Genomic DNA, 24254 nt, shown 5'->3' with positions numbered 1-24254 from the left:
AGAAGAAGCTATCTGTAGGTAGGGTTTCCAAACCCCAAAAGTCGAAATCCGCTGGGCTTTCGACCGACGATTTGAGAGGCGACTCTCCGCGTAAGTCCAGGGGGGTCTCGGTCCCAGAGTGGTTCCCGCCATTCCTCTGCCTCTTCTAGGCACTTGCAGTAGTGCCGGCACCGGTCGCTTTCCTCGTCCGAGGACTCCGCCAGACGGCGGGTAGCTTGTCCTACCAAGCATTCCTCTCCTGCGGAATGGGACGCATTTTGTAAGGAAATGATGGCGATTTTCGAATCGCAGGGCTCCGTTCCGTCTGCGCCTTTGAGAGAAGCTGGCAAGGAACGCGCTAGGGCCACCGCTCGCACGCCTTCGGCTCGGGCGGTCGGTGCGATCATCGGGAGCCAACGAGGTCCCGATCGGACAAGGTAGATCGCCCTAGCCATGCCTGCTCCAGGTCCTGGTCCTCAACGTCCTCGAGACCATCGGAGCCTGTGAGGTTTTCTAAGAAGACGTCAACGCCATCGGCACCATGTCAGTCGAGGGACTCTCTAGAGGCTCCGCCTCTGAGGAAGTGTCATGATCTCTGCTTCCAAAAGATCAGGACTTGCCCGACTCCCATGGAAGCGGACCCATAACCCCGGTTCCGAGTGCCAGCCAGTCCCAATTGGGGCCTTTTGGACCCTGTCCTGGCGCCAGTGGCACCAGGCTCATAAAGATGCCCAGTCCCAGCGCTGGAAGCGCCGGGCTCATAATGCTTGGGTGGACTTACCTGCAGCAGACCATGCTGCTTACTTACCTGCCAGTTGAACCCCTGATCCTCTTCTGTTTGGGACTACTTTTCCTGTTGGGTGGGGCAGGAGCCACTCCCTAGGTTCAGAACACTGGAACTCTTCTGGAAAGCAGGAACTCTTTTCTTACCTAGGCGTGGCTGTGGAAGGAGACACCTAAGCACTACAGGAGGCTATTTAAACCACACCCGATGGATGAATCTTGCTTTGTGTTATTCTGCATTCTCTGCAGCAGAACGCTCATCGTGTCTTCTGCTTCTGATCCTGGGCCTAAGGGAACAAAGGCTTACCATCCTGGAATCCAGTCTTCAGCAGCACCTGTAAAGACAAAGAAAGAACAGGTTAGCACTACGGTCTTCAGTGGCAGCGCATCTCTTACCTGGTCCATCGGCTGTCGCCAACGCCTCGCGCTGCATTCCGGCATCTGAAAGACAAAGGCTTACCTACTCTTCGCACGCTCCGGAGGCCTTCGGCGCTGCATCCCGCATCTGAAAGACAAAAGAAGGTGCGTTTAAAGACATTGGGCAACTTTATTACTCACGTGCCATTACTCCTTCCCACGCCGAATCCAGTGGGTATTCCAGCACCCTTCAGCTTCTCTAAAGCTCCGAACTTGTACCTGCAAGATAAAAGGGACAGTTAGTGCGCATCGTGAAGCAGGCTACAAGCGCTTACTTACGTGCTTCCAGGCGCTTCTATTCCTCACGCGGGTTCGATCCTCAACTCTCATCAGCCCGCCATCCGCCATCGCCGGAACCCTGCAAAACAAGAGATATCATTACAAAAGACTTTTAAGACATTTGAAGTGCCCAGAACTTACCGTTCGTGCAGTTAACGACGGACAGCAGTCCTCTGAGGTCAAGAGGCCTGCACCCTTATCCAGTGAAGAAACTGGTTACGGCACCCTGCCCCGAGGCAGATGGAGAGCTCGGCGTTCACTTACCTAAGGTGAGGGCGTTAACCTTTGGGGTTCTACAGGAGAAGAGAAAGGGAAGAGGAGAGAGGCACCCAATAACCCCAGTTCATTAATCCCATATTTTCTATCTGCAGACATCTTACTCTTCAAGTCAGACATACAGTGCACAGAGGTCCAGCCCAAAGAGCCAACCGTGTGTTACACATCACCTTTGTAGATACGGCATTCACCCAGTCAAGACCGGCGCCTCTGCGGGAATCAGGTGAGCGTTACAGGAAGTCGTCGACACCATCGGCGCCGATGCCGTCGAAGGACACGCTCGGGGCGCTGCCCTCGAGGTCTGTGTCGAAGCCGTCGCTGCCACACTCGACGACTACGCAGATTCTGTCGAAGCCCTCGACGCCTTTTGTGGAGGCTTTACCGGAGGTACCCCGTGCATCGGTGGAAGCTCAGAGGAAGGCCCTGAAGAAGTCAGGTCTGTGTTTGAGCCTTTTTCTGTACCCTCATCCAGTGATTTATTCCAGCCTCTGGATTACATCTGAGGTGGATGAAGGGTTTGGTTCCTGATGAGGTTCCTGACAAACTCTTGTCTGTTCATAGCCAGTTGGAAGACCTGCTTCAGTCTTTGCACGACGCCAGTGCTCTGGACACCTCTCCGGAGGTTGAGTTCGGTAGGCCTGAGCCTGGCACGCACGCCAAGTCTTCATACCGGCGTCTCATGTCGAGGGTGACGGAGTACTTGGGGTGGTCTGCGCCACGTGTGGATTTTCTATAGGATGACCTAACAGATATCCTTGACCAAGGTCCACCCACTGACCCGGTGCTGCCATTTCATATGGCTTTACAGAGCAGGGTGGCGGCGGCGGCTTGGACTGCGCCGGAGAGTCTCCCGGCCGTGAGCAAGTAGTTGTCGAAAAAATACCATCCAGCCAGTAGCGACCCCTGCTACTTGACTACGCACCCCACTCCGGAGAGTTTGGTGGTGCAGGCGGCTACGGCCCCGGCAAAGCAGGCGTAGTACCCTACCATCCCTCCTGATGGGGACGATAAACGTTTTGATGGCTGGGCGAAGAAAGTGTTTTCTTCAGGGGGTATGGCTTTACAGGCAGCCAACTCTGTGTGTGCCTTAGCACGTTTCACTCACACTCTGTGGAATTGTGTGTCTTTGGTGGCTGAACATATTCCCGAAGAGGAGGAACGGGATGGTTTTCTTGCCCTGGTTCAGGATGGCAAGGATGCCATGTGTGAATCAGTTCAGTCGGGTCTGGACATGGCAGACTGTCAGCTGGTCCATGGCGGCGAGCACCGTGATACGCAGATTTGCGTGGTTGTTGAAGTCAGGGTTTGCTCCTGACGTACAAGCCTGGCTTCTCAGCATGCCCTATGATGGTGTACATCTTATTGGCAGCAAGGCTGACGAGAGCCTTGAGAGTTGCAGACCTCTAAAGCTGCAGCGAAGTCGTTGAACGCTGCAGTTTGCCAACCTCCTCCTTTTTGTCCTAGGGGACAGCAATGGAGGGGAGGTTCCTTTCAATACTACTCTTCCTTTGGTAGATCGAGGGGAACTGCAAGTCAAAGGGGCCACTGTAGGAGTACCAGAGGTGGAAAACAAGGTACTCGAGCTGCCAAGGCCGCCCGGGCAGTTGCCTCTTTGCCCTCAGGCACTGCCGCAGCCGCTTCAGCTCAGTCATGAGGCCATGTCCCATGGTGCGCCGGTTGGGGGAAGGCTGGCGCAGCATCTTGTAGAATGGCATGCCATTACTTCAGATGTGTGGGTTCTGGAGATCATAGCCCACGGCTACTGTCTTCCTTTCCGGCAGAGGCCTCACGACAATCCACCAGGGAATCTCTCTTTGAAGAGTCCGGATCCGCTCCTTGCGCAGGAAATCAAATCCCTGCTGGAGAAAGGCGCCATAGAACTGGTGCCTGTAGTGGAGAGGAACAAGGGATGGTATTCCCCATATTTTTTGATTCCGAAAAAAGACAGGGGATTGAGACCCATCATGGACTTGTGCGGTTTGAAAAAGCTCCTCAGGAAGGACAAGTTCAAGATGGTTACTCTTTCTCAAGTCCTCCAGGCCCTTCAACTTCAGGACTGGTTGGTGTCTCTCGACCTCAGGGACGCTTACTTTCATGTGCCGATTCATCCCAAGCACAAGAAGTACCTGAGGTTCGCAGTTGGCGACTCACATTTTCAGTTTCGGGTCCTGCCTTTCGGATTGACCTCCGCCCGAGGGTCTACACCAAGCTCATGGTGGTGGTGGCAGCATATCTCGGGAAAGTGGGGATTCATGTCTACCCCTACCTGGACGATTGGCTGATCAGGGCGCGCTCTCCCGAGCAAGTCCTGGATCATCTGTCAGTCACCTGCCACTCTCTTCACAAGCTGGACTTCTCCCTCAACTTAAAGAAGTCCCACTTGACACCTACCCAGCGACTCCAGTACATCGGGGCAGTGCTCGACACATCTCTGGGGCAGTGTTCGCCTCCCCAGGTGAGGGCTCATCACATTCTGCAGATGGTGGACAAGTTTCAACGTGCCCAGAGTCTCCCAGCGTTCGAGTTCTTGAGGTTGCTCGGCCTCATGGCATCCTGCATTCTTCTGGTGCCAGAGGCCAGGCTGCGAATGAGATCTTTGCAGTGGGCTCTCAAGATGCAGTGGTCGCAGGTCTCCGGCAGGATGTCGGATCCAGTTCAGGTGCCGCCCTCGGTCACCCAGGATCTTCTGTGGTGGTCCGTCAAAGGCATTCTGATGAAGGGGGCTCCATTTTGGCTACCCTGGCCAGAGGTGACGATCATGACAGACGCATCCCTCACGGGATGGGGAGCTCATGCCAACTAGTTGACAGCGGTCGTTGGTCTCCGTCGGAGTCCAGACTCCATATCAATCTGTTGGAGCTGAGGGCCGTCAGGCTAGCCCTGAAGGCTTTTCTGCCGACTGTGCGGGGAAGGAATGTCCTGATTCTGACGGACAATACAGTGGCCATGCACTACCTCAACAAAAACGGGGGGCAGGGTCTCTCCCTCTGTGCAGAGAGGGCATGCAGCTATGGTTCTGGGCCATCCGGCAGTAAATTTCGATCTCGGGAGTTCATCTGGCTGGAGACGAAAACGTGGCGGCGGACGCTCTGATCAGGCAGATCGCGGTCTCTCACGATTGGGAGATGGTTCAGGAGATTCTCCTGGAGATCTTCGCCCTTTGGGGAACCCCACAAGTGGATCTCTTCGCCTCCAGTGTCAACCGGAAGTGCGAGAGGTTCTGCTCGCGGGAATTTCCTCCAAAAGGAGCCTTAGGAGACACGTTTGTGTTGGATTGGTCATTCCCACTGCTGTACGCATTTCCTCCAGTCCCCGTCATCCCGCAAGTACTGCAGAGGTTACGGAGGTTCGGTTCCCGGATGATCCTCCTGGCTCCGGCGTGGGCCCAGAGGACCTGGTACCCGAACCTTCTCGACTTATCCATCTGCCCTCCACGTCGTCTTCCCTACCGAGACGATCTGCTCTCAGGGGAGGGGGTCAGGTTCTCCATCCAGAGGTCAGATCCCTCAATCTTCACGCTTGGTTTCTGAAAGGTTGAGGTATAAGGATTGGGACCTCCCTGGAGACGTGATGGAGGTGTTGCTCTCGGCCAGACGGCCAGCAACAAAGTCCCTGTATCGTTGCCGTTGGCCTACGTTCTGCGACTGGTGCAGGGTTAAGAATGTGGATCCTTTTGCATGCAACATTCCCATGGTTCTGTCTTTTTTGCTTTCTTTGGCCCACAGGGGCTTGCAAGTTGGTACCGTTAAAGGTTACCTGGCGGCGCTGTCCATATTTAAGCGCTTGTCTGAAGAGTGTTCCTATTTTAGAATTCCTTAAATTTCTCAGTTTCTGAAAGGGCTCACTAATGTGTTCCCTCCATCACCTTTCCAGGTGCCCGGTTGGGATTTGAACCTTGTTCTCAAGTTTCTGATGGGTGCTCTGTTTGAGCCTTTGCATTCATGCCCTTTGAGACTGTTAACTCTTAAAACTGTATTTTTGCTTGCGGTCACTTCCGCTCGCAGAGTGAGTTAGTTACAGGCACTTTCAGTTAAGCCACCCTTCACTGTGTTTCATAAGGACAGGGTTGTCTTAGAGTTCGTCCTTCCTTTCTTCCGAAGGTGGTGTCGGAATTTCATTTAGGCCAGAAGGTTGTTCTTCCAGCATTTTATCCTCCTGCACATCCTGGTAAGGAAGAGGAGAGGCTCCATAGGCTTGATCCTAGTAGAGCGTTAAGCTTTTATATTTCACGCATGTCCTGGGTCAGAGTGGACGATCAACTCTTCATTGGTTATGCTGGAAAGCGTTTGGGACAAGCTGTGACGAAACAGACTTTGTCTCGCTGGATTATTTTGGCTATCTCTGAGTGTTACCGCTTGGCGGGTAAGGACCCAACGGTCGGTTTATGGGCCCATTCTACCAGGGGTATGGCTGCCTCTACTGCCTTACAGACGGGTGTTCCTATTTGTAACATCTGTGATGCAGCCACCTGGGCTTCGGTACATTCTTTTGTATGTCACTACTCCCTTGATTCCATCCGGGGGCAGGATCTGGCATATGGCAAGGCGGTCCTTTACTCCGCAATTTGATTGGGCATTCTACATTTCTGTTTTCTAAATTTTTTTCCCACCTCCTTGCATTGGTACTGCTTTGGTAGTCTGTCATAGATATGTAATACGTCGGAGGACCCAATCCCCTCGAAGAACAAGTTACTCTCTTACCTGGTAACGTTGTTTCGATGGGATGGTCAGACGGCGTATTCCATATTGCTCCCTCCCTGCCTTCCCCGCTACAGAATTCTTTATGCGATTGCAGCTTATATTTCCGCAAGGCTTCGTGTGTCAGACTGGCAGAAGACTGGTGCCACACGTTCTGGGGAAAAAACTACAACTGAGGCTACGGGCGTCATGCGTCCTACTTATAACATCCAGTGACGTCGGCCGTCGGAGGAGGTCCTCAAGGGCGGTGTATCGACATCATCCACGCAGGACACAGACGCCGAAGATTTTCCGAAGCAGCACAGCTGTGGTGATTACTGTCATAGATATGGAATATGTCGTCGGACCATCCCATCGAAAGAACGTTATTGTAATCTAACTGTATATCGCATTGTATTTTGTAACTGTAAGCTGAAAACATTCTTGTTCCTGCGTCCTGATACCCTTGGGTCTGGCGCGCATTATAAATAAACATAAAATGAAAGGAGAGAAAATGCTAACAATGGTTGGTGATAAGATAAGTAATTCAAAAGCAATTGTTCATGCATATTAGCTTTACAGCGCTAAAACTTAGTATGTTCACAAAATTAATTTAAAATTCTCATGGGGCTATCGTAAGGATCATTGGTGCCTAAATCCTGTGTTATGAGGAGACTGAGATGATATAAAGGTTGCATCTTTTGCCTGTATATGGCACATACCTGACACATTTTAGTCTACATCTTAATAATGACTTCTCTTCTTCAGAACACTCACCTATTACAATTTTCTCTGTAGTGTGGGTTATAGATGACAGACATTACATTATGCTTGTGGATTTTGTATTTCAGAGCTAGTGGCATTCTTGTATCCATTACATTTTATGACAAGCTATTTGATACTCTTTCAGTTTATGTCCGTCATATGTACCTGTATGTAATAGAAATAGCATCTTTTCGTAAAAAGTATCCAGTTGTTTGCAACGTGATTGTCCTGATCATGAAGTCGGGGGCTCAGACATGCAGGGGTCGCATGCACAGGAAACCTGGGTGAACACTGTCCTGGTGCATTTGGCGCCAGTCTTCAGAACAGAAGTAAACAAGAACATCCATTTAACACCAAAAGACTTTTATTATGGACATAGCACTTCAGATGCATTAACCTTGAACATTCCATCCATTAAGCAGGATGCATTAACCTTGAACATTTCATCCATTAAGCAGCCCCAAGTGTATTGTTGGGTGTGGCTGCTAATGGATTGCCTTTGCGTGTGCTCACTCTCTAGGAGTGGCAGGGTGTGGCTGGTAAGCCGGCCCTAATGGGCGTGTCCACGATTTCAGCTATATAGGCTGCCCCGATCCTCACGACAGCCTCTTTGCCTTATTCTGCACTTGCAAGCAGCGTAAACCACACTGTCGCCTGAGGTCAGACTTACCTTTGAAGATCCTGCTTCCTGGACATCCTGCTTCCTGCCAGCATACTTACCAACTGGGGGAAGCTGTTCTTACCTGTACATCTCTTCGGTGAACCAAGTATTCATCTTTACACTTTCCAGAACGCCAAAATCTTCATCTTGGCACCGCAGCACGACACACTCCATCGTCGACAGCAGCGCCTGAAAGGAAAAACAGAAGACAAGGTTAGACATTGAAAAAACAGTCACTTTAAGGTTGTGCTTCGCCATACTTCGCGCTTTCCCTTAAACCATCACTTACTTGCTTTTGAGCATTGCGGTTGCATCCATCTTCCATCCGGCGGCGTCTCACGACTCACAGCTGCTTTGAGGCCGCATTTCAATCTATAGGAAGAAAACAGAAGAGAGACATTAGTGCGGGCATAAATAGGAGCAACATATACAGACATTAAAGAGAACTAACAGCATTACACGAGCTCAAGAAAGACTTACCAATCATAAAGAGAAGCATAGTTGCAGCTGGACTGGACTAATCCTAATCAGGGATCAGTGAAGGAACTAGATCCCATTTGACGTGCCCCTGCCAGAAGTAGCAGGACGGAGAGCTTATCCTCCATCATTCACAGGAGCAGTATCGCCACGTACCACCGCTCACAACTTTTCTTCTGAGGGAGAGGCCTGAAGAGGGTTATTCAAGTTCACAGACGGCTGCAACCATGCCCCAACACCTCCACAGAAACCAGGTGAGAGTAACACTGATTTAGGCAAGGATAAAAATGTGAAATACTTGCTTGTTTTTGTATAAAGGTTCAAATGTCACTTCTTGTCATCAAAGTGTTGCATGTAAGCAACGAAATCTGCTGAGCTTAAATGCACTGCAAGTCTCTTGTTAGCACTCATTCGATACATGACTAAGTTCTAAGACCCCTAACCTCACAAGTGACACACGTTTCTCTGTTTCCCTGCCGTCTCCCCATTCACCTTATCTTTAGGTGCGTTTAAATTATTTGCAGAACAGTGCATTTAAGCTCAGCAGATTGTGTAGCTTACTTTTGTTCAAGTAAATGTCTCTTCCAGTCCATTCACGCTAGTGAAGTCCCATGGGGGGAGCACCTTTATCAGACCACCACCGATCTAAGTTGCGCAAGTGGCAGATGGGACCAGGACTTTACACCTCTGTAACCCTATAGAAGGGTGGGGAGCAGGAATAGGTAGTAAAGCTTACCTCCTTACTCCGATTCTTCCAGTGGACCACTTCATGGGTTCCTAGATCTGCCCTTACTTCTGCAATGTCTGGTCAAGGGAGGTCCATGGGCAGTGGGTCCATAGGCCAGGTTTGGCTTCAAGATTGGGTCCGGTTTGTAACTGGTTCAGGCTCTGGTAATTGAGTTCTGAAGACTGGACACCCGGACACCCTTGGGACGGACTGATGCAGACATCCACTGCACAGATGACCTCAGGAGACCTCCAGGACACATAGAAAGAGGGTTACGTCAAAAGTCCCCACAATCGGGCAGCGACAGGCGATCTTCGGTTTGCAAGCAAAGAAGCAGGCCCTGCACGGCTTCTGTTGATACTGGGAGGCTGCAAATGCAGGAGCAGGCGACTTGTAGCACAAGTTGAAGATCCTCCAAGTTCCAAGAATGCACTTAGAACGGCAAGGGCTGCAACGAGGTAGCCCAGGAGAGAGCTGGTCAGGGACACCTCGAAGGCTCAGCAGGCACGGATCCTCGAACAGGGGTTTGGACCGGTTGTCCTACCATTCCAAGGGTCGAAGCACTGATAAAGATCCTTTTTGAGATCAGGATAGAGGAGCAGGGCTTCACTGGCACACTGCTGTAGTCGATGGTGGTCGGCTGAAACTGTCATACATTGGTCTTCAGTGGGCTACACTTCTTCATCGGGGTCTTAGCACCAACGATGAGCTGAAGAATGGTTGTAGAAGTCCTCCTTTTATTTAAGATTCGGACTGGGGTCGCCACCAGGTCCACTAATGGGAAGGATCTGCACCATTCAAACTGGCAAGGGGATGTATAATCATGGACAGTCACCAAACATACACTCTGCCTAGCAACGGACAGACTATCTCAGATGCCGACCAGGACAATGCAGGAAAACACACTCACACTCACACTCACACTCTCACACTCGCACCGTTAATGGCAAGTCCAGGAACAAAATGGCCAAAGGACAACAAATCCTTCTCCCGTGTTTCCCACGGATCAGGGTTCCTCGGACTCTGGTTCAGGCAGGAGCCCTACCAGGCTTTCCTTGGAAGGACGATGCTCGTTCTCTTTCGGCACAGGTGCTGAGGGCTCCCAGCCTATTGGAGCTCGCTCCAAGGTTGTGAATCTGGGCATTTTCACTGCTGGCCGGCTCAGCGCCTACCAGAGGGATCTCTAAGGTTGATGCTTTTGCTTCGGTTGCAAGTTCCAAGGCGTATCATCTCTTGGCTCTGGCCCTTCGCGCCTTTCCACCCCGGGCGTGGCGCAAAGCTTCAAAATGACAGACCGGAATGTGGTTGAGCCTGCCAGGCAGGTGGCCATCTTGGATCCAGCTCAAGACCCGCCAGTGCTTTTGCCCATCGAATGGGCTTTGCAGGATGATCCCAGCTCCCTTTCTTCTGGAAAGATGGCTTTGTGGATCCTACGGTGCAGGTTTTTGGTCCCCTAAGGGCTACATCAGCCCATCACAACCATACAGATACACGCACCAGGCACCTCAGTGCTTTGACCAGGAGCGTAGGCCTAGTGCACTGGAGGGCTGGACAGCTTGTGATGACCGCTTCTTCAAGCGCTTCCTCCTCCTCGTGCATTACCCTCAGATGAAGGGGCTCCTGAAGGACATTGTGAAGCAGGTCATCCCACAGGTGGCGCCGCCTCAGCCCCCTCCTCTGGGTACTCCTCCCGTTGCTCCTGTGCTATCAGTTCTGGTGCTGGCCCCTACTCCGGTTTAGGCCCCACTGATTGTTCTGACCCCCCCCCCCCACATCCTCCTTTACTATCAAAACCTTCCCCTCAACAGCTGTTGGACCTGTCTGTGGCTCTGGACCTGTGTCTCAGGTCCCGGATTCCCCTCGGTCTGTTAAAAAAAGGGGGGGGGTGGCGATGATGCCCAGGACGATGAACCCTCAGCACTCATCAAGGTCTTTCATGTCCGCCTTCACGGCCTGGTGGAGTTCTTGGCGTGGGGGCGAAGGGGGTTCCTCTTCCCGAGGAAGATCCCCCCCTGCCCCCAGGAGTCGGGAGTGCTAGCAGAGGTCTTGGGCAAATGCACCACGATTCGGTCTGGCATTCCCCTACCGAAGGATGTCCTGCAGGTGTCGCAGAAGGTCTGGGAGAAGCCCAGGGCCAATGCCCACATGAAAAAATTGGACAGCATGTTTAGGCTGACAGACAAGGAGCCAAACCTCCTGGCCTCGCACCCGCAACGCAATTCCTCTGCAGTGGGTGCAACCTTGTATTCCAAACTGTCTGTCGTCTTCCTCCACGGGAGCCACCTCCAGTTGCCTCTTCAAGGAGGACAAAGTCCTTGGGAAAGGGCTGTTCCTCTATCTCAGAACTGCATCTGCGGCAATCAAATGCAGACGCCCTCTTGGCTACGATTAACGAGAAGCAGTGGCCGAGAGTTCAGGAAATTTTCTTTCCGAGATCCCTTCAGACAAGCAAGCCTCATTCAAGGCCAGTCTGGCGGATGCCTGGGCCATTGCGCAGGACCTCATGGAGTCTTCGGTCTCCCACATCGATACAGCCAGCAGAGGGCTGTCTCTTGGGGTTGAGAGGAGAAAGACGGCGTGGATGCATGCCACGATGTTTTCTTCTGACGTGCAGGAGCGAATCCTTGATCTGCCCTTTTTCATTCATCCACAGATGACAAATTGACGAAGAAGAAAACCTCTACTCAAACCGACAAAACCAGGTCAGAAATCCTTCCCTCAATCCCAAGGTAGGACTGAGTTCAAACCCTGCACTTTCTCTGGCTTCAAGGGGTTCAGGGTCCCCCAGCAACAACAGAAGGAAGCCGCTTAGGAGGTTGCGCTGATTTTTCCACTGTCCCTCCTCTGTCCCTGCCTCTGGCGCCAAGAAGCAGTGACGTCAAGGTCTGGGAACACTGCTCGCCTTTAGGGGGGCCTTTTGCTCTGTTCCCGGACACCTGGAAGTGTTTTTTCAACAACTCATTTATCCTATCCGGGTCTGTGGCACAGTGGATTTATCCATCCACTACAGGGGCCTGTGTTTCACCTCATGGTCACAGGTTGGAATGCAGGCAGGTCCACTCAGCCCTTCATCCTTCCGAGGTTGATAAAATGAGTACTATTAAGTTGGGTAACAATAGACATCTGTTATTAGCGCCAAGATGCCCCTTTGGGGGTGAACGTGCGCTTTACAAATACGCCTGTTAGGTTATGTTATCCGTAGTCTCCACAGGCTTCAATCTGCCTCTACCATCCTCGCCTCCTCTTTGTCAGATCGGGTCACCTGCTCTTTTATGGGAGGTCCTTTTGGTCTTGAAGATGCAGGCGATACAGCGGGTTCCTCTTGTAGACGGGGGCTCAGGTTAGTATTCCAGTATTTTTGTAGTAACCAAGAACAAACAGGCTGGCCTTAGGGTAGTCTTGGACTTGTTATTTCTAAACCTGTCTTTACTGCTGGAATGCTTCAAGATGATTACTCCTCTGCACATAGTCGAGTCTCTGTGTGCAGGGGAATGGATGTGTTCCGTGGACCTCAAGGATGCGTACCTTCATGTACACATATATCGACCGCATCAGAAGTTTTTGCGGGTCACGAATATGTTACACCACTTCCAGTACCAAGTGCTGCCCTTCGGCCTAAACTCGGCTCCTCGTGTCTTCACGAAGTTGATGAATGCAGTGGTGTGGGTGCCTCCGCTTGGAGGGCCATAATCTATACCCTTATCTGGACGACTGGGTGGTGAGGGCAGGGTCACCCAGAGGGGTGGTGAAGTCATGCCAGAGATTGGCGGATACCCTTCATCGGCTCCTCAACCAGAGGAAATCACAGTTATGCCCATCTCAGGATCTGGTCTTCCTGGGGGCACGCTGAAACACTACCGTTCAGCGGGTGTTCCCCACACCCAAGAGGCATATCTCCCTCTGCAAGGCGGTGGAGCACTTTCTGGCCAACTCGACCACCTACGCATGGTGGTTCCAGCACATTCTGGGCCTGATGGCCTCCTGTGTGCTGACTATACAGCACGCCCATCTCAAGATGAGGCGCCTCCAGCTCCACCTTGCAGCCAATTGGGATCAGGAGACAGGGTCTCAGTTGGACAGGATTCCAATGCCACTGCTCCTATTGCCCTATCTTTGCTGGTGGCTGATGGATGGCAATGTTCCAGTGGGAGCCCCCATCACCCAACCGGAGCCTACCCTGGTGGTGACAACAGACTCCTCTCTTTCGGCTGGGGGGGCTACTCTAGAGAGCTATGTGATTCATGGAGCAAGGTCCAGAATGGAAGCCCTCCTACATATCAATGGCTCGAGCTCAGGGCAGTGGGCCTTGCCCTGAAGGCGTTTTTGCCCATAATCAGGGACAAATCTGTTCTAGTCAAGACAGACCATTCTACTACGATGTTTTACCTGAATAAGCAGGTTGCCACCAATTGCTCCCCCTCCCAAATCCCCCCTCCTCCCTCGGCTTGTTGGTGGTTTTGCTCTGGGAATCGACCTTACAGAGAGGATTTGGATTTTGGCAGACCACCTGCTGCTTGTCACCAATGCAGAAGCAGATCAGCTGAGTCGCTTGAGGTTCAACACCGCTGAGTGAGATTTGCATGACGACTCCTTGTTGCCCTTGTTCCAGCGTTGGGGGTTCGTAGACCTGGACTTGTTCGCATCTTCCCTGAATACCAAGTGCCCCCAGTTTGCCTCATGGCCAGGTCGGGGGACACTGGGATTTGCCTTCCATATCTGCGAGCACAGCCGCAGGTGTTAGGCGTTCCCAACCACCCCTCTGCTCCAGCTGACCCTCTGCAAGTTCCAGGCTTCGGTGGACTGCAGCCTCATCCTGGTTGACTCCCATGTGGCCTTTCGAGAACCTGTTTTTCAGATTTGCTGCAGTTGTGCTCCCAGGGTCCTTTCCATCGTCCAATCCCCAGCAGGGGCTTCCTGACACAGCAGGGTGGGGCAGTGGAACACCCAGACCCAGCCAAACTGGCCCTGGCAGCCTGGTTGCTGATCAGCTGAGGCTTCAGCATGCTCAATTTTCAGATGACAACTGGGACATCATTCATTCAGCAGGCCAGAAGGCCCTTGACTTGTTCCCAGTATAAAAGCAAACGGACTAGGTTCTGCCATTGTGCTGGCGACAAGGGTCTTGACCCAGTCACCTGTCATCTGTATGTCAGATTGGCTTTTTGAGCCCACCTGGCTCATTCTGTAGTTCGGGTGGATACTTGATACTTGCCGCACAAATTTGGCAGCCTTCGGAGCTTACAAGAATTCCCCGAAATGTGTGTGTTTTCGGCAGCCAACCCGGTGGTTAAGGGTTTGTCTAGGCTTTTTCTTCCAGTGCATAGGCCGCATCCGATCTGACACCACAATGTGGTACTTGCAGATTTGCAATGCAATCCTTTCGAGCAGATGGCCTCTATGGACATCAGCATGGTGACGCTAAAGACGTTTTTATTGGTGGCTCTCATCTCTGTGTGCAGGCTTAGTGAGCTGCAGGCGCTGTCTTCATGCGGGCCCTTCACCACGTTTCACAATGTCATCTTGCGCACTGGTCTCTCCATTCCATCTGAATCAAGAGATCTGCCTGCCAGTGTTCTTCTCGCACCCACAGTTTGAGGAAGGGGGGGCCCTACGTTCCTTGGACCTCAAGAGGGTTCTCAAGTTTTCTCGCCCAGACGAAATCCTTAAGGAATTCCGAGGCATTGTTTGTGACTTTTAGGGGCTCCTTCCCTGGCTCTCAGGCTTCCAAGGCTTCCATCGCCCGTTGGATGGTCCAGGCCATTTCAGATGCCTACATGGCCATGGGAAAACCTGTTCTTGAGGCCATTCATGCCCATGCGGTCAGTGCGGCCGTTGCATTTCAGGGACATTCTTCTTGGGATGTCATCAGCAAGGCGGCGCTTGGGCCACAGCGTCGGCCTTCTATAAGATCTATATGCTGGACACCAGCTCCAGGCGCGATGCAAAGTGTGGTCAGTCGGTTCTGAAGAACCTTTTTGCTTCATCCTAGATATGAGGCAGGTTGTCACAGTTCCATCCTATGTTCTCGTTGGGTGGAATCACCCACAAGGATGAAGGAAAGGGGATGGGATGTATGAGTAATTAAAGTCTGTAGTAACTAGAGTATTCCTAGTTCATAGTCCCCGTTCCTCCATACATTCCACACACCTTCCCCTGCTAGTATGCCAATCACTTAGAGGTAATCTGAGTAGCCAGGTATCTAAGCATCCGATGTGTTCAAGGGAGAATGTGGTGTGGCGCCGCAGGCCGTGGCTTCGGTCGGGTGTTCCCACGCCCCCAAGCGCTATACTAAATTTAAAGGGGAAGCTGATTTTTCGGCTGCCAAAGGTTCTGGTACCATCCCCATGTTGCGGACGCCCACAAGAGAATGAAAGAAAGGGGACTATGAGTACTTTAGTCACTACAGTGAGTAACTTTAATTTTAACAGTATTTTGTATTCTTTGTTGAACTATGCAGTAAAATGCTAAAGTGCACATATAAAGTGTCAAAAACACAATAGAAAAATATCTGTTGGTACCTGCCCTAACTGCACTTAACTTTAAGGTGATGTGTCTGAGGGACTGATGAGTTTCCCCATAGGAGTGTGCAGAAACCAAGGGAAATAAAGCTGAGGGCTTTACTGACCTCCAAAAAGCAAGGTCGGTAGTCACATAATAGCAAAAAGATAGTCTCCCATAGAAGTCTACGGGAGGAAAGCAGCAAAAGAGAAAATATTTCCTAGCATGCAACGTTAAGCACCACAATCTTTTTTTTTTCCATTTAGACTTTATTAAACATTTTAAGCAAAACAACAACAGCACCAAAAAGAAACAAAAAAAAAAACAGAAAAAAGATCCCCCCTGACCCCCCCTTGTCCCCCCTCCTCCCCCCTGAGGACCACCGAGTTCACATAGGGAATGACACCAGAGGATCCAAAACAAAGGGATCAAGAGAACGTTATCGACTGACACCATGGGTTCTGAAAAAGTCACCAAGCCGGACGCAGAGGCACATAGTTCCCCTAGGGCCAGGGGGAAGAACCCCTCCAATGGAGGAAAGATCAGAGACGCAGAGCACCAGTCATCATGAAGGAGCACCAAGATACAGTCCAACAAAAAGGATTCCATTGTATCATGGGTAAGTGGCGACAACTTCTCATAGGTAAAAATAGCCCACAGTTTTGCCAGCCATTCCGATTTTGGGGGCACTGCACCACTCTTCCAATTCTGAGCTAATGCCAGTCTACTAGCTCTCAACATGCTTTGGGTCACCTTCGGGAGAGCACCTGAGTCCGTATCCGGGGATGGGATACCAAAAAGAATTTCAAGGGGGCGCTGGTCGAGCTCTACACCCAAGATGTCCTTAATCCAACTCAACATTTCCGCCCAAAGAATTTGCACACGTAGGCATTCCCACCACAAATGGTACCAAGTGCCTCTATGACCACACCCCCTGGGGCAAAAGGGAGAAACCCTGGGAAACATCTTGGCCAACCCCACCGGGGAAAGGTGCCACATGTGAAGGATCTTAAAGTTGTGTTCCATCACCGCAGTGTACAACGAACCTGAGAATAGCGCCCCAAAAAGATTAGCCCAAGTGAAGTCATCTAACTCCATTCCCAATTGCTCTTCCCACTGTTTCTTGAACCCCTGCCTACCTGCCACATGTGCCGAATTTAAAACGCCATAGATCCTAGACAGGGACCCCTTTCTAGAAAAAGATTCCACAAACACCTTTTCTAGAGGCTTAAGAGGGCGTGAGAGGAGCTCTTGCCTGTGGGCGCTGGTTAAGAGACCCTTCACGTGGAGGTAATCAAAAACTGTCATTGAGACGTCACCCAAAGCCTCCGCCAAGACTTCGTAGTCAATGAACCTGCCCTGGCGGAAGAGTTGGACGGCCCGCTCTAGGCCTGCATCCAACCACTGTTGCGTATTCCTAAAGCCTTTGTTGCCCAAGACAAGCGGGGGGCCCCACAACGAGGACAAAGGGAAAGGCCAAGACAAGAGGACCTGGCTCTCCTTATTGTTTTTCCAAAGAGCCCATAAAACTGACAACGTCGGGTGCGATTTCCCAAGACCGGGGAGGTCATTGAACGGTGACCATAAAAAGTCCCTGACTTTCTTCAGGTGCGTGTGAGTATCTTCAATATACACCCAATAGGTACGCAGCTCATCTTTCATCAGCTCCAGCATAGCTCTGAGCTGTGCAGCGTTGTGGTATAAGCAAATGTCTGGGAGCCCAAATCCCCTCCCCTCCTCCCCCATGGATCTCGGCAGGGTCAAGGTGGGGAACTTGATTCTAGGTTGTTTGCCCTTCCATATAAACCGTTGGATCATAGACTGTAGGGAACTAAAAAAGTCTTCAGGGATCTGGACTGGTAGAGACACAAAAAGATACAAGTGGCGGGGAAGAATATTCATTTTAATGGATACCATGTGACCAAACCACGATAAGGTTAAGGGCGCCCAACGCTCCAGGTCTAGCTTAATTTTAGCTAGGGTCGGGGGGAAGTTCAATTCAAAAAGGGAACTCAAATCCCTAGGGACTAACACCCCAAGATAAGAAATTGCTCTCTGCTCGACTCTCAACTCCCAAGCCAAATCATCCCCCCCCCTTGGTCACGGTCACACTCCCCCATTGGCATAATGCAAGATTTTGATGGATTAATCTTTAGACCCAAGAAGGTCCCAAAGTAGTTGAACAGGCCCAAGAGATTGGAAAGCGACACATTCAGGTTGGTTAGGTAAGCCAGGATATCATCTGCAAATAGCAAAAGCTTAAAATCTAATTCCCCGCCTCTAACCCCCGTAATCCCCTGATGATGGCGAATGGCTATGGCGAGTGGTTGCAATGCTAGAGTATAAAGGATGCGAGAGATCGATCACCCCTGACGAGTTCCCCTGGAGAGGTGGAACAGGGCGGAAACTACGCCATTAACTGCCACCTTTGCCACTGGGCCATTATACAAGGAGGCCACCCACCCACAGAACTTCTTGCCCAGGCCCATTTTCCCCAAGATCTTGCCCATGTAAGACCATTCGACCCGATCAAAGGCCTTTTCCTAATCAACTGCCAAAAGGTACGCCTCGACATTGTTACTCGAGGATTCGTGTATAAGGTCCAGCGTCTTTCTAATGTTGTCCGAACCCTGCCAACCCGGAATAAACCCAACTTGGTCCCCATGAACCAGTGCCGACATATGACTTGCCAGCCTGTTGGCCAGGAGCTTCGCTAAGATCTTAACATCGGTGTTGAGTAACGAAATGGGGCGGTAGGACGAGCGTTGGGCTGGGTCTTTCCCCTCCTTGGGGATCACGATTATTCAGGCAGAAAGCATGGATTGGGGAAGGGCTCCCGATTCAAGGGTCGAATTAAACAACTTAGACAGAAAAGGAGCAAGCGTGGAGCGGAAGGATTTATAGAAAGTAACCGTGAAGCCGTCATCACCCGGGGTAGTGCCACTCTTCATGGAGCTTATCGTATCGACAACCTCCTAGGGTGTTACAGGGTTGTCCAGGACGCTCAAAACCTCCGGGGGGAGACGGGGAATAGGGAGCGACTCCAAAAACGCATCAGCGTACTCCGTAGCATAGAGCTTTTTGTAATACTGATGGAACAACTCGGCTATCCCCTTGCCATCTAAACATTTGGCATCCCCGTGATCGAGTAGAGAATGAACTCTCCTACTTTTGTTAAGTTCACTTAATTTCCATGCAAGAATTTTGTTTGCCTTTTCCCCCCTTCTCCATATATTTTTGTTTAAGGAACGCTAGTTTTCTCTCCGTTTGACCCACCACTAATGCAGACAGTTTCCCTTTAAGCTGCTGGAGTTCCGCCCATTTACCCGGGGGCATCTGGGACCTCAATTTACCCCCCGTTGGAGGCCCTCTCTTACCCCTAAGGGGCTTCTCCTCCTTATCCCTCTCCCTTCTTGCCCCCATCTCAATAAGAACATCCATAATTGTGGCCTTAAAGGCCTCCCAAACACTGGCCAACCCCACTTCCCCATTATCGTTGTTTACAAAATACTCTTGAATGGATGCCAGCAGGGCTTTGGAGAGCTCATTATTGCGCAATAGGAGATCATTGCACGTCCAACCCGAACCCTCCGACAAGGCCGGAGGAAGCCCAATCTGAACTCTCACCAGGTCATGGTCCGACCACGGGATCATTTCTACCCCAAAGTCCACAATCCTCTCACGAAGTGAAGTATCAACTAGGACATAATCGATTCTGGAAAACAAGGAGTGGGGGCTGGAGAAAAAGGTAAATAAGGGATTGCAACCTTCCCGAGTAGAATGAGAGTCCAAGAGGCCCAGGGCCTCATTAGTGCTATGAAGAGGCTGCCATCTTCTTCTGGGCCCTCCCGTCAGTACCAGCTAGTTCGGATTTCCTGTCCCGCTCGGGCATGAAAACCATATTAAAATCCCCGCCTACTACCAGAACCCCCTCCGTGAAAGCCATCATTTTTGATTTCAACTCATCCCAGAACAGGTCCTGGGCTTCATTGCGGCAGTAAACCGACACCAACGTAATTATGGAGCCTCTAATCTCCACCTTAACCATAATAAAACGGCCCTCTGGGTCCTTTCGTTGGGCACGCGCTACAAAGTGAGCTTTGGGTGACACTACCAGCGCTACTCCCTTCTTCTTGACCTGGCTCGATGCGTGGAACACCTCCTGTATAACTTTGGATCTGAGGGACATTTCCCTAGCCCAGTGCTTTCTTGAAGAAATAAGAAATGAAGTTTCAACCGGGTGAACTCCACGAGAGATCTCTTATGGGGGGAATTCAACCCACGAGCATTCAGGGAACCCAATGTCAGAGCCTGAAGTGAATCAGCCATCCAGGGGACAGGAATTTCTCCCGTTTCCTCCAGGAGGGCACATTTTGTCCTCGACCCTCTGGAAAAACATTCTAGAAAGACACCATTACGCCAGACCAACCCTCAACGGAGCGAAATCCCCATTCGGTAATGACCTCAATGAGCAACAGTAACCTCCCCCCCACAACAACCAAACCAGACCCACACCCCAACCCCAATCCATCCCCTCCTCCCTCCACCCCCTCCCACGAGGGCCTGGGTAGCCTGCGACAACGAAGACGCCGTCTAACCAGGCTACCAGTGCCTCCCTCCATCGGGATAGAGAATCAAAAGAACACCACAACTCTGAACCCCCCCAACATAGTGTACCATAGCTGAACAACCCCTCCTCCCCCCCACCCCAACACCAAAGCAACCAGACAATCCCACAGACAGGGGCAACAGTGGACCAGTAACTCAGGCCTGACAACGAGAGCATCCAGTACCCCTCAATATCTGCGAGGAGCAATCACCATACATTTTACAAGATGCCACAAGGGAGAAATCAGTCAGCTGCGGTATTGGGGTAGACCGGGGCCACCATCCTGAATTTCTTGTTGCCACAGACCCTGCGCCTTTCCAAGAAGCCAGAAGGTTTGCGGGCCACCGAGGCATCACCGACAGAATCTCCCTGACCGTTCACGGTCGAGGGGTCCCCCATCAGCTCCAAGGACACTCTTCGGATGTCGTCTTCCGTAACCAAGGAGTATTTGAAACCATCATGCTCAAAAGAAAGCAAAAAAGGATGCCCCCATCTGTATCTGACCCCCTTAGAGAGGAGTCATTTCGTTAAAGGATCACATAGGTGGCGCCAAGCCAAAGTAAAAGCTGAGAGATCTTGAAAAATCGTGACTCGTGCACCTTCCCAGTCTATCGGTCCCTTCTTCCATGCCAACGCCAAGATTCTACTCTTTTCGGAAAAATAGTGGAACCTCACGAGAATAGACCGAGGACCTCTATTTGGCGCCCCCGCTCTGTGGGCGCTGTCAATGATGGGTTTGCTGGTGTTGGTTCCGTCGAACAGCTTGCTGACCACCCCGTTGACAGTTCTTAGGATATCTCCTGGTGTTTCTCTGTCCGGGATTCCCAGAAACCTCAGGTTGCCACGATGTTCCCTATTCTCTAAGTCATCCAGCTAAGGGCACAATTTTCCTCCCTCCTCTCCAATTCTGACAACCGCATGTCCAGCTGAGTCTCCAAGAGGTCGATCGAATACTGATTGGCCTTCTGGACCTAGACCCGATCGTCATCCGCATCCACCTTTTTATCGAGGGAGTCAAGCCGCTTACTGATATCAGCCCTCAAGCCCCGGATCACTTCCAACAGCGCCGTCATGTTTCTTTTCACTGCCTGGGCATCCACCAATTCCGACTGAGGTGAAGATGTCATTGCGACCCCCTCTTAACAGGTGGTTGGGGAGCGCCGGAACCGCTGAAGAGAGTGGACCCAGTCCATCTAAGTTGAGATAACCGAAATAGTTCTCCCCCCCCGACAGTAAGTAAGGAAGGGGGGGGGCGCCCAGGCATGATTCCAGTTCCAGAAGGGAAGACCAATCCACTGACCCAGTGCTTGGGAAGTAAGTGCTTAGGAGATCACGCAATGCACTTTTGGCGTCTCCAGGGGAAATAGTCCCCCAGGACACCCCAATCAGAAGGCAGCAGGGCACACAGGCAGTGGTGGGGGGCAACCTCGGGCGCAGGAAACCAACCTTGCTCAGGACCCAATAGGGTGCGTGGGCACACCCCGCTGCAGGGCTTCCTCAAAGTGGCACTGATGAGTGAAAAAGTCCAGGACAGCTGGGGCATCAGCACAAACAGAACCACAGGGGAGAGGTACCAAGATCACCAGCCAATGAGCATCAGCCCAGAAAAGCGGGTAACACCTGCAGGATGGCTCCCCAGGGCAGACGAGGGCTTGCAGCAAAACAAGTCGGCAAAAGCTGGCCACCAAAAATCACCACCAAGGGGGGTCCACAGGACACACAACAGAGTTGAGCCCCTCTGAGGCAAGCTGGCAGGGAGACCCCCGACTCGGGCGAGGACCACATGCGTGGGGCCCACCAGACCACCAGGCGCCCCCGCCCACTCCAAACCACAGTCCTCCCAGGCGGGCACCAGGGAACAGGAAAGTCCATCCAAGGACAGCTCGTAAATAAGAAGGGCTCGAAATCGGGCCCCTGCCATCCTCCTGAGCCCCCCACGAGCTCCCCGTACCCATCCTCTCTCCGCTGGCGAAAACACAGGCGGGGAACACCAGCCGCCTGCACCCCGCTCTCCAGTGATGCTTCCTGCATCTGCAGGGGGATCCAGCAGCGATGCCGTGGAGCGTGAGCCGGGGATCTCTGCACTCTAAGCACAAAGCAGAGACCCCCACTCCGCAAGGGATGGCGCCCACCTACCTGTACTAAGCACTCGACAGCTGACATGGGGGAACCCGGTGACATTCTCTCCCGAGCCCCGCGCTGAAGGCGCTCCTCCTCAACACGCCGCAGATGCAGTTGCGGAGCACACTAGTTCACTAAATCACTGGGATCTTGATTTGTGACCCCCGAGACGTCACAACCCCTGCTTCAACCCCACAGGGCAGGGCGGGGGGCAAGGCCGGTCCTCCCCTCCGAACGCCGTCTCACCAGGAACGGCGTCCCCAGGGTCTCGGCGCGGCCGCGTGAGCACGGGAGCCCGCCACCACCAAGGCACCACTGGATCTCGGGTATCTGAGTGCCCCGCCACATCCGAAATACCACCACCAGCGCTCTAGAGTAAGGGAAAACACCTGGGGGGGGTTCCGCTTCTCCACACTACAGTCCAGGGGGGGCTCAGATCCCGTTGGGCCTATCTCGATGCGGAGACCGGCGGAGATGCGTTAGTTCATCTCGGCGCCCCCCTGGTGGCTCCACCACATCCTTTTTATTGCTCGGCTAAGTTGCTTGGCTGTAAATACCCACAATATAAACATTTGAATATCTCAGGGTATCTTATAAATACCATCAAAGATGAGAGGATACAATTTATACTGCCCTTTTTAGCCATCAGTAGGACCAATTTCTGTTTGTAATTCCTTAAGAAGTAGTGCAACCGAGAGGCACGTCAAGAAGAGACAGTACAGCCTTAACTTGTTTCTCTTGCAAAATCTGACTTGCCGGTCTGCCCCATAAGTCAATTTGTTTGTTAAAGAAAAAGTCCTTCTTTGGAGTATTTTTTACAATCCCAGTGATAAGTTTCTTAGTAACTTTAACAAACTCTGCCCCTCCGCTGGCAGTTGTGAATAGTGTTATCACATTTTCAATTCCCCCCCAAAAGATACACACATTTGATCTTAAATGTGACCTGCAATACCTTTCATAGAAATTGCTTTTCCTTTGGGCCATAAAATTGTGCAGCAGGGTTGGGCGAAAAACTGCTTTGTGATGATCAACCTTAAACTATACTCCACACGTTTCTGGGGTTGCTGTGGGAACCCTTGTTCAGTTAAGAAGTGCCTAGCATTTCGCTGCTGGACTGCCCAGGTGGGTGGCACCAGACTGATAAGCAAATGGATGTTTCTTTTCTGTGAAAGGTACAGTGAGCTAAAACGTGGTTGTTGACCCTCCTGAGTGGGAACCTACCCAGAGAACAGGTTACTTGTCCATGTTTGTTCTCAACAGAGGGGCTCCCAGATCTTTGTATATATGTTCCCCATAGAAGCAATGTTTTAAGAACATGCCTGTCTGTTCTCCCAAAGTTAGTGTCACAATTTCACATTAACAAGACAATTTTATTGCCAACTGTTTTGCCTTTCAATTTCAAGACGTTAAATAGGCTCTTGGATGTTGTTGGGACAAGAAGAACAACGCATGTGAAAATAACTGTTAATTATGGGTCAATTCAAGCATTTTTCCTGCATTTTTATATTCTCAGCCATCACCCTATTAACAAAGACCAACCCTTTTATGAATGTGTATAGCAGATATCAGGGCGTTTGCTTCTCCCAGTCAGTACAGTTTTGGCTTTGATGCTATGGCAGATGCTCTTAATTTTATTTCAGCCTTCCTGGGGAAACTCTTTGATAAAGTGGAAAAGTAGATACATGTTATGTTCTCTTTTTTTAACCTTATGACCTCCCCTTCTCCCTCAAGTGGGAATTGGCTTGCCATTCTAGTTATTGTTGTGGCAATAAGCCATGAGACGGCGGGCCAATACCGCCCCAGGTAATGCCCCCGGGGCCCATAGTTACAGGCCCGTTAGACCGGTATGCTGCCGCATTTCGGAACAGAAAAAAAAATCTGATCAAATGGCCACTGGGAAAGGGAAAACGTAGTCAGTTTTCCCTTTCCATGGGGGCCATCGGGAGTGGACGTGTTGGGAACAGAAGTGTTCCCAGTGCGTTCGCT

At 51.4% G+C, this 24254-nt stretch overlaps 1 protein-coding gene across 4 annotated transcripts in view; it reads left to right on the top strand.

The window, feature by feature from the left end:
• The window catches only part of DNMT3A (DNA methyltransferase 3 alpha), a 2439715-nt gene that overhangs the window by 2385802 nt on the left and 29659 nt on the right, over window positions 1-24254 (top strand). The gene's annotated exons all lie outside the window — the stretch shown is intronic.

This window comes from Ambystoma mexicanum, chromosome 4p (genome assembly GCF_040938575.1).
Source record: "Ambystoma mexicanum isolate Mex_15411 chromosome 4p, UKY_AmexF1_1, whole genome shotgun sequence".
NCBI classification, from domain to species: domain Eukaryota; kingdom Metazoa; phylum Chordata; class Amphibia; order Caudata; family Ambystomatidae; genus Ambystoma; species Ambystoma mexicanum.
This window is presented reverse-complemented; position numbering and strand designations above follow the sequence as displayed.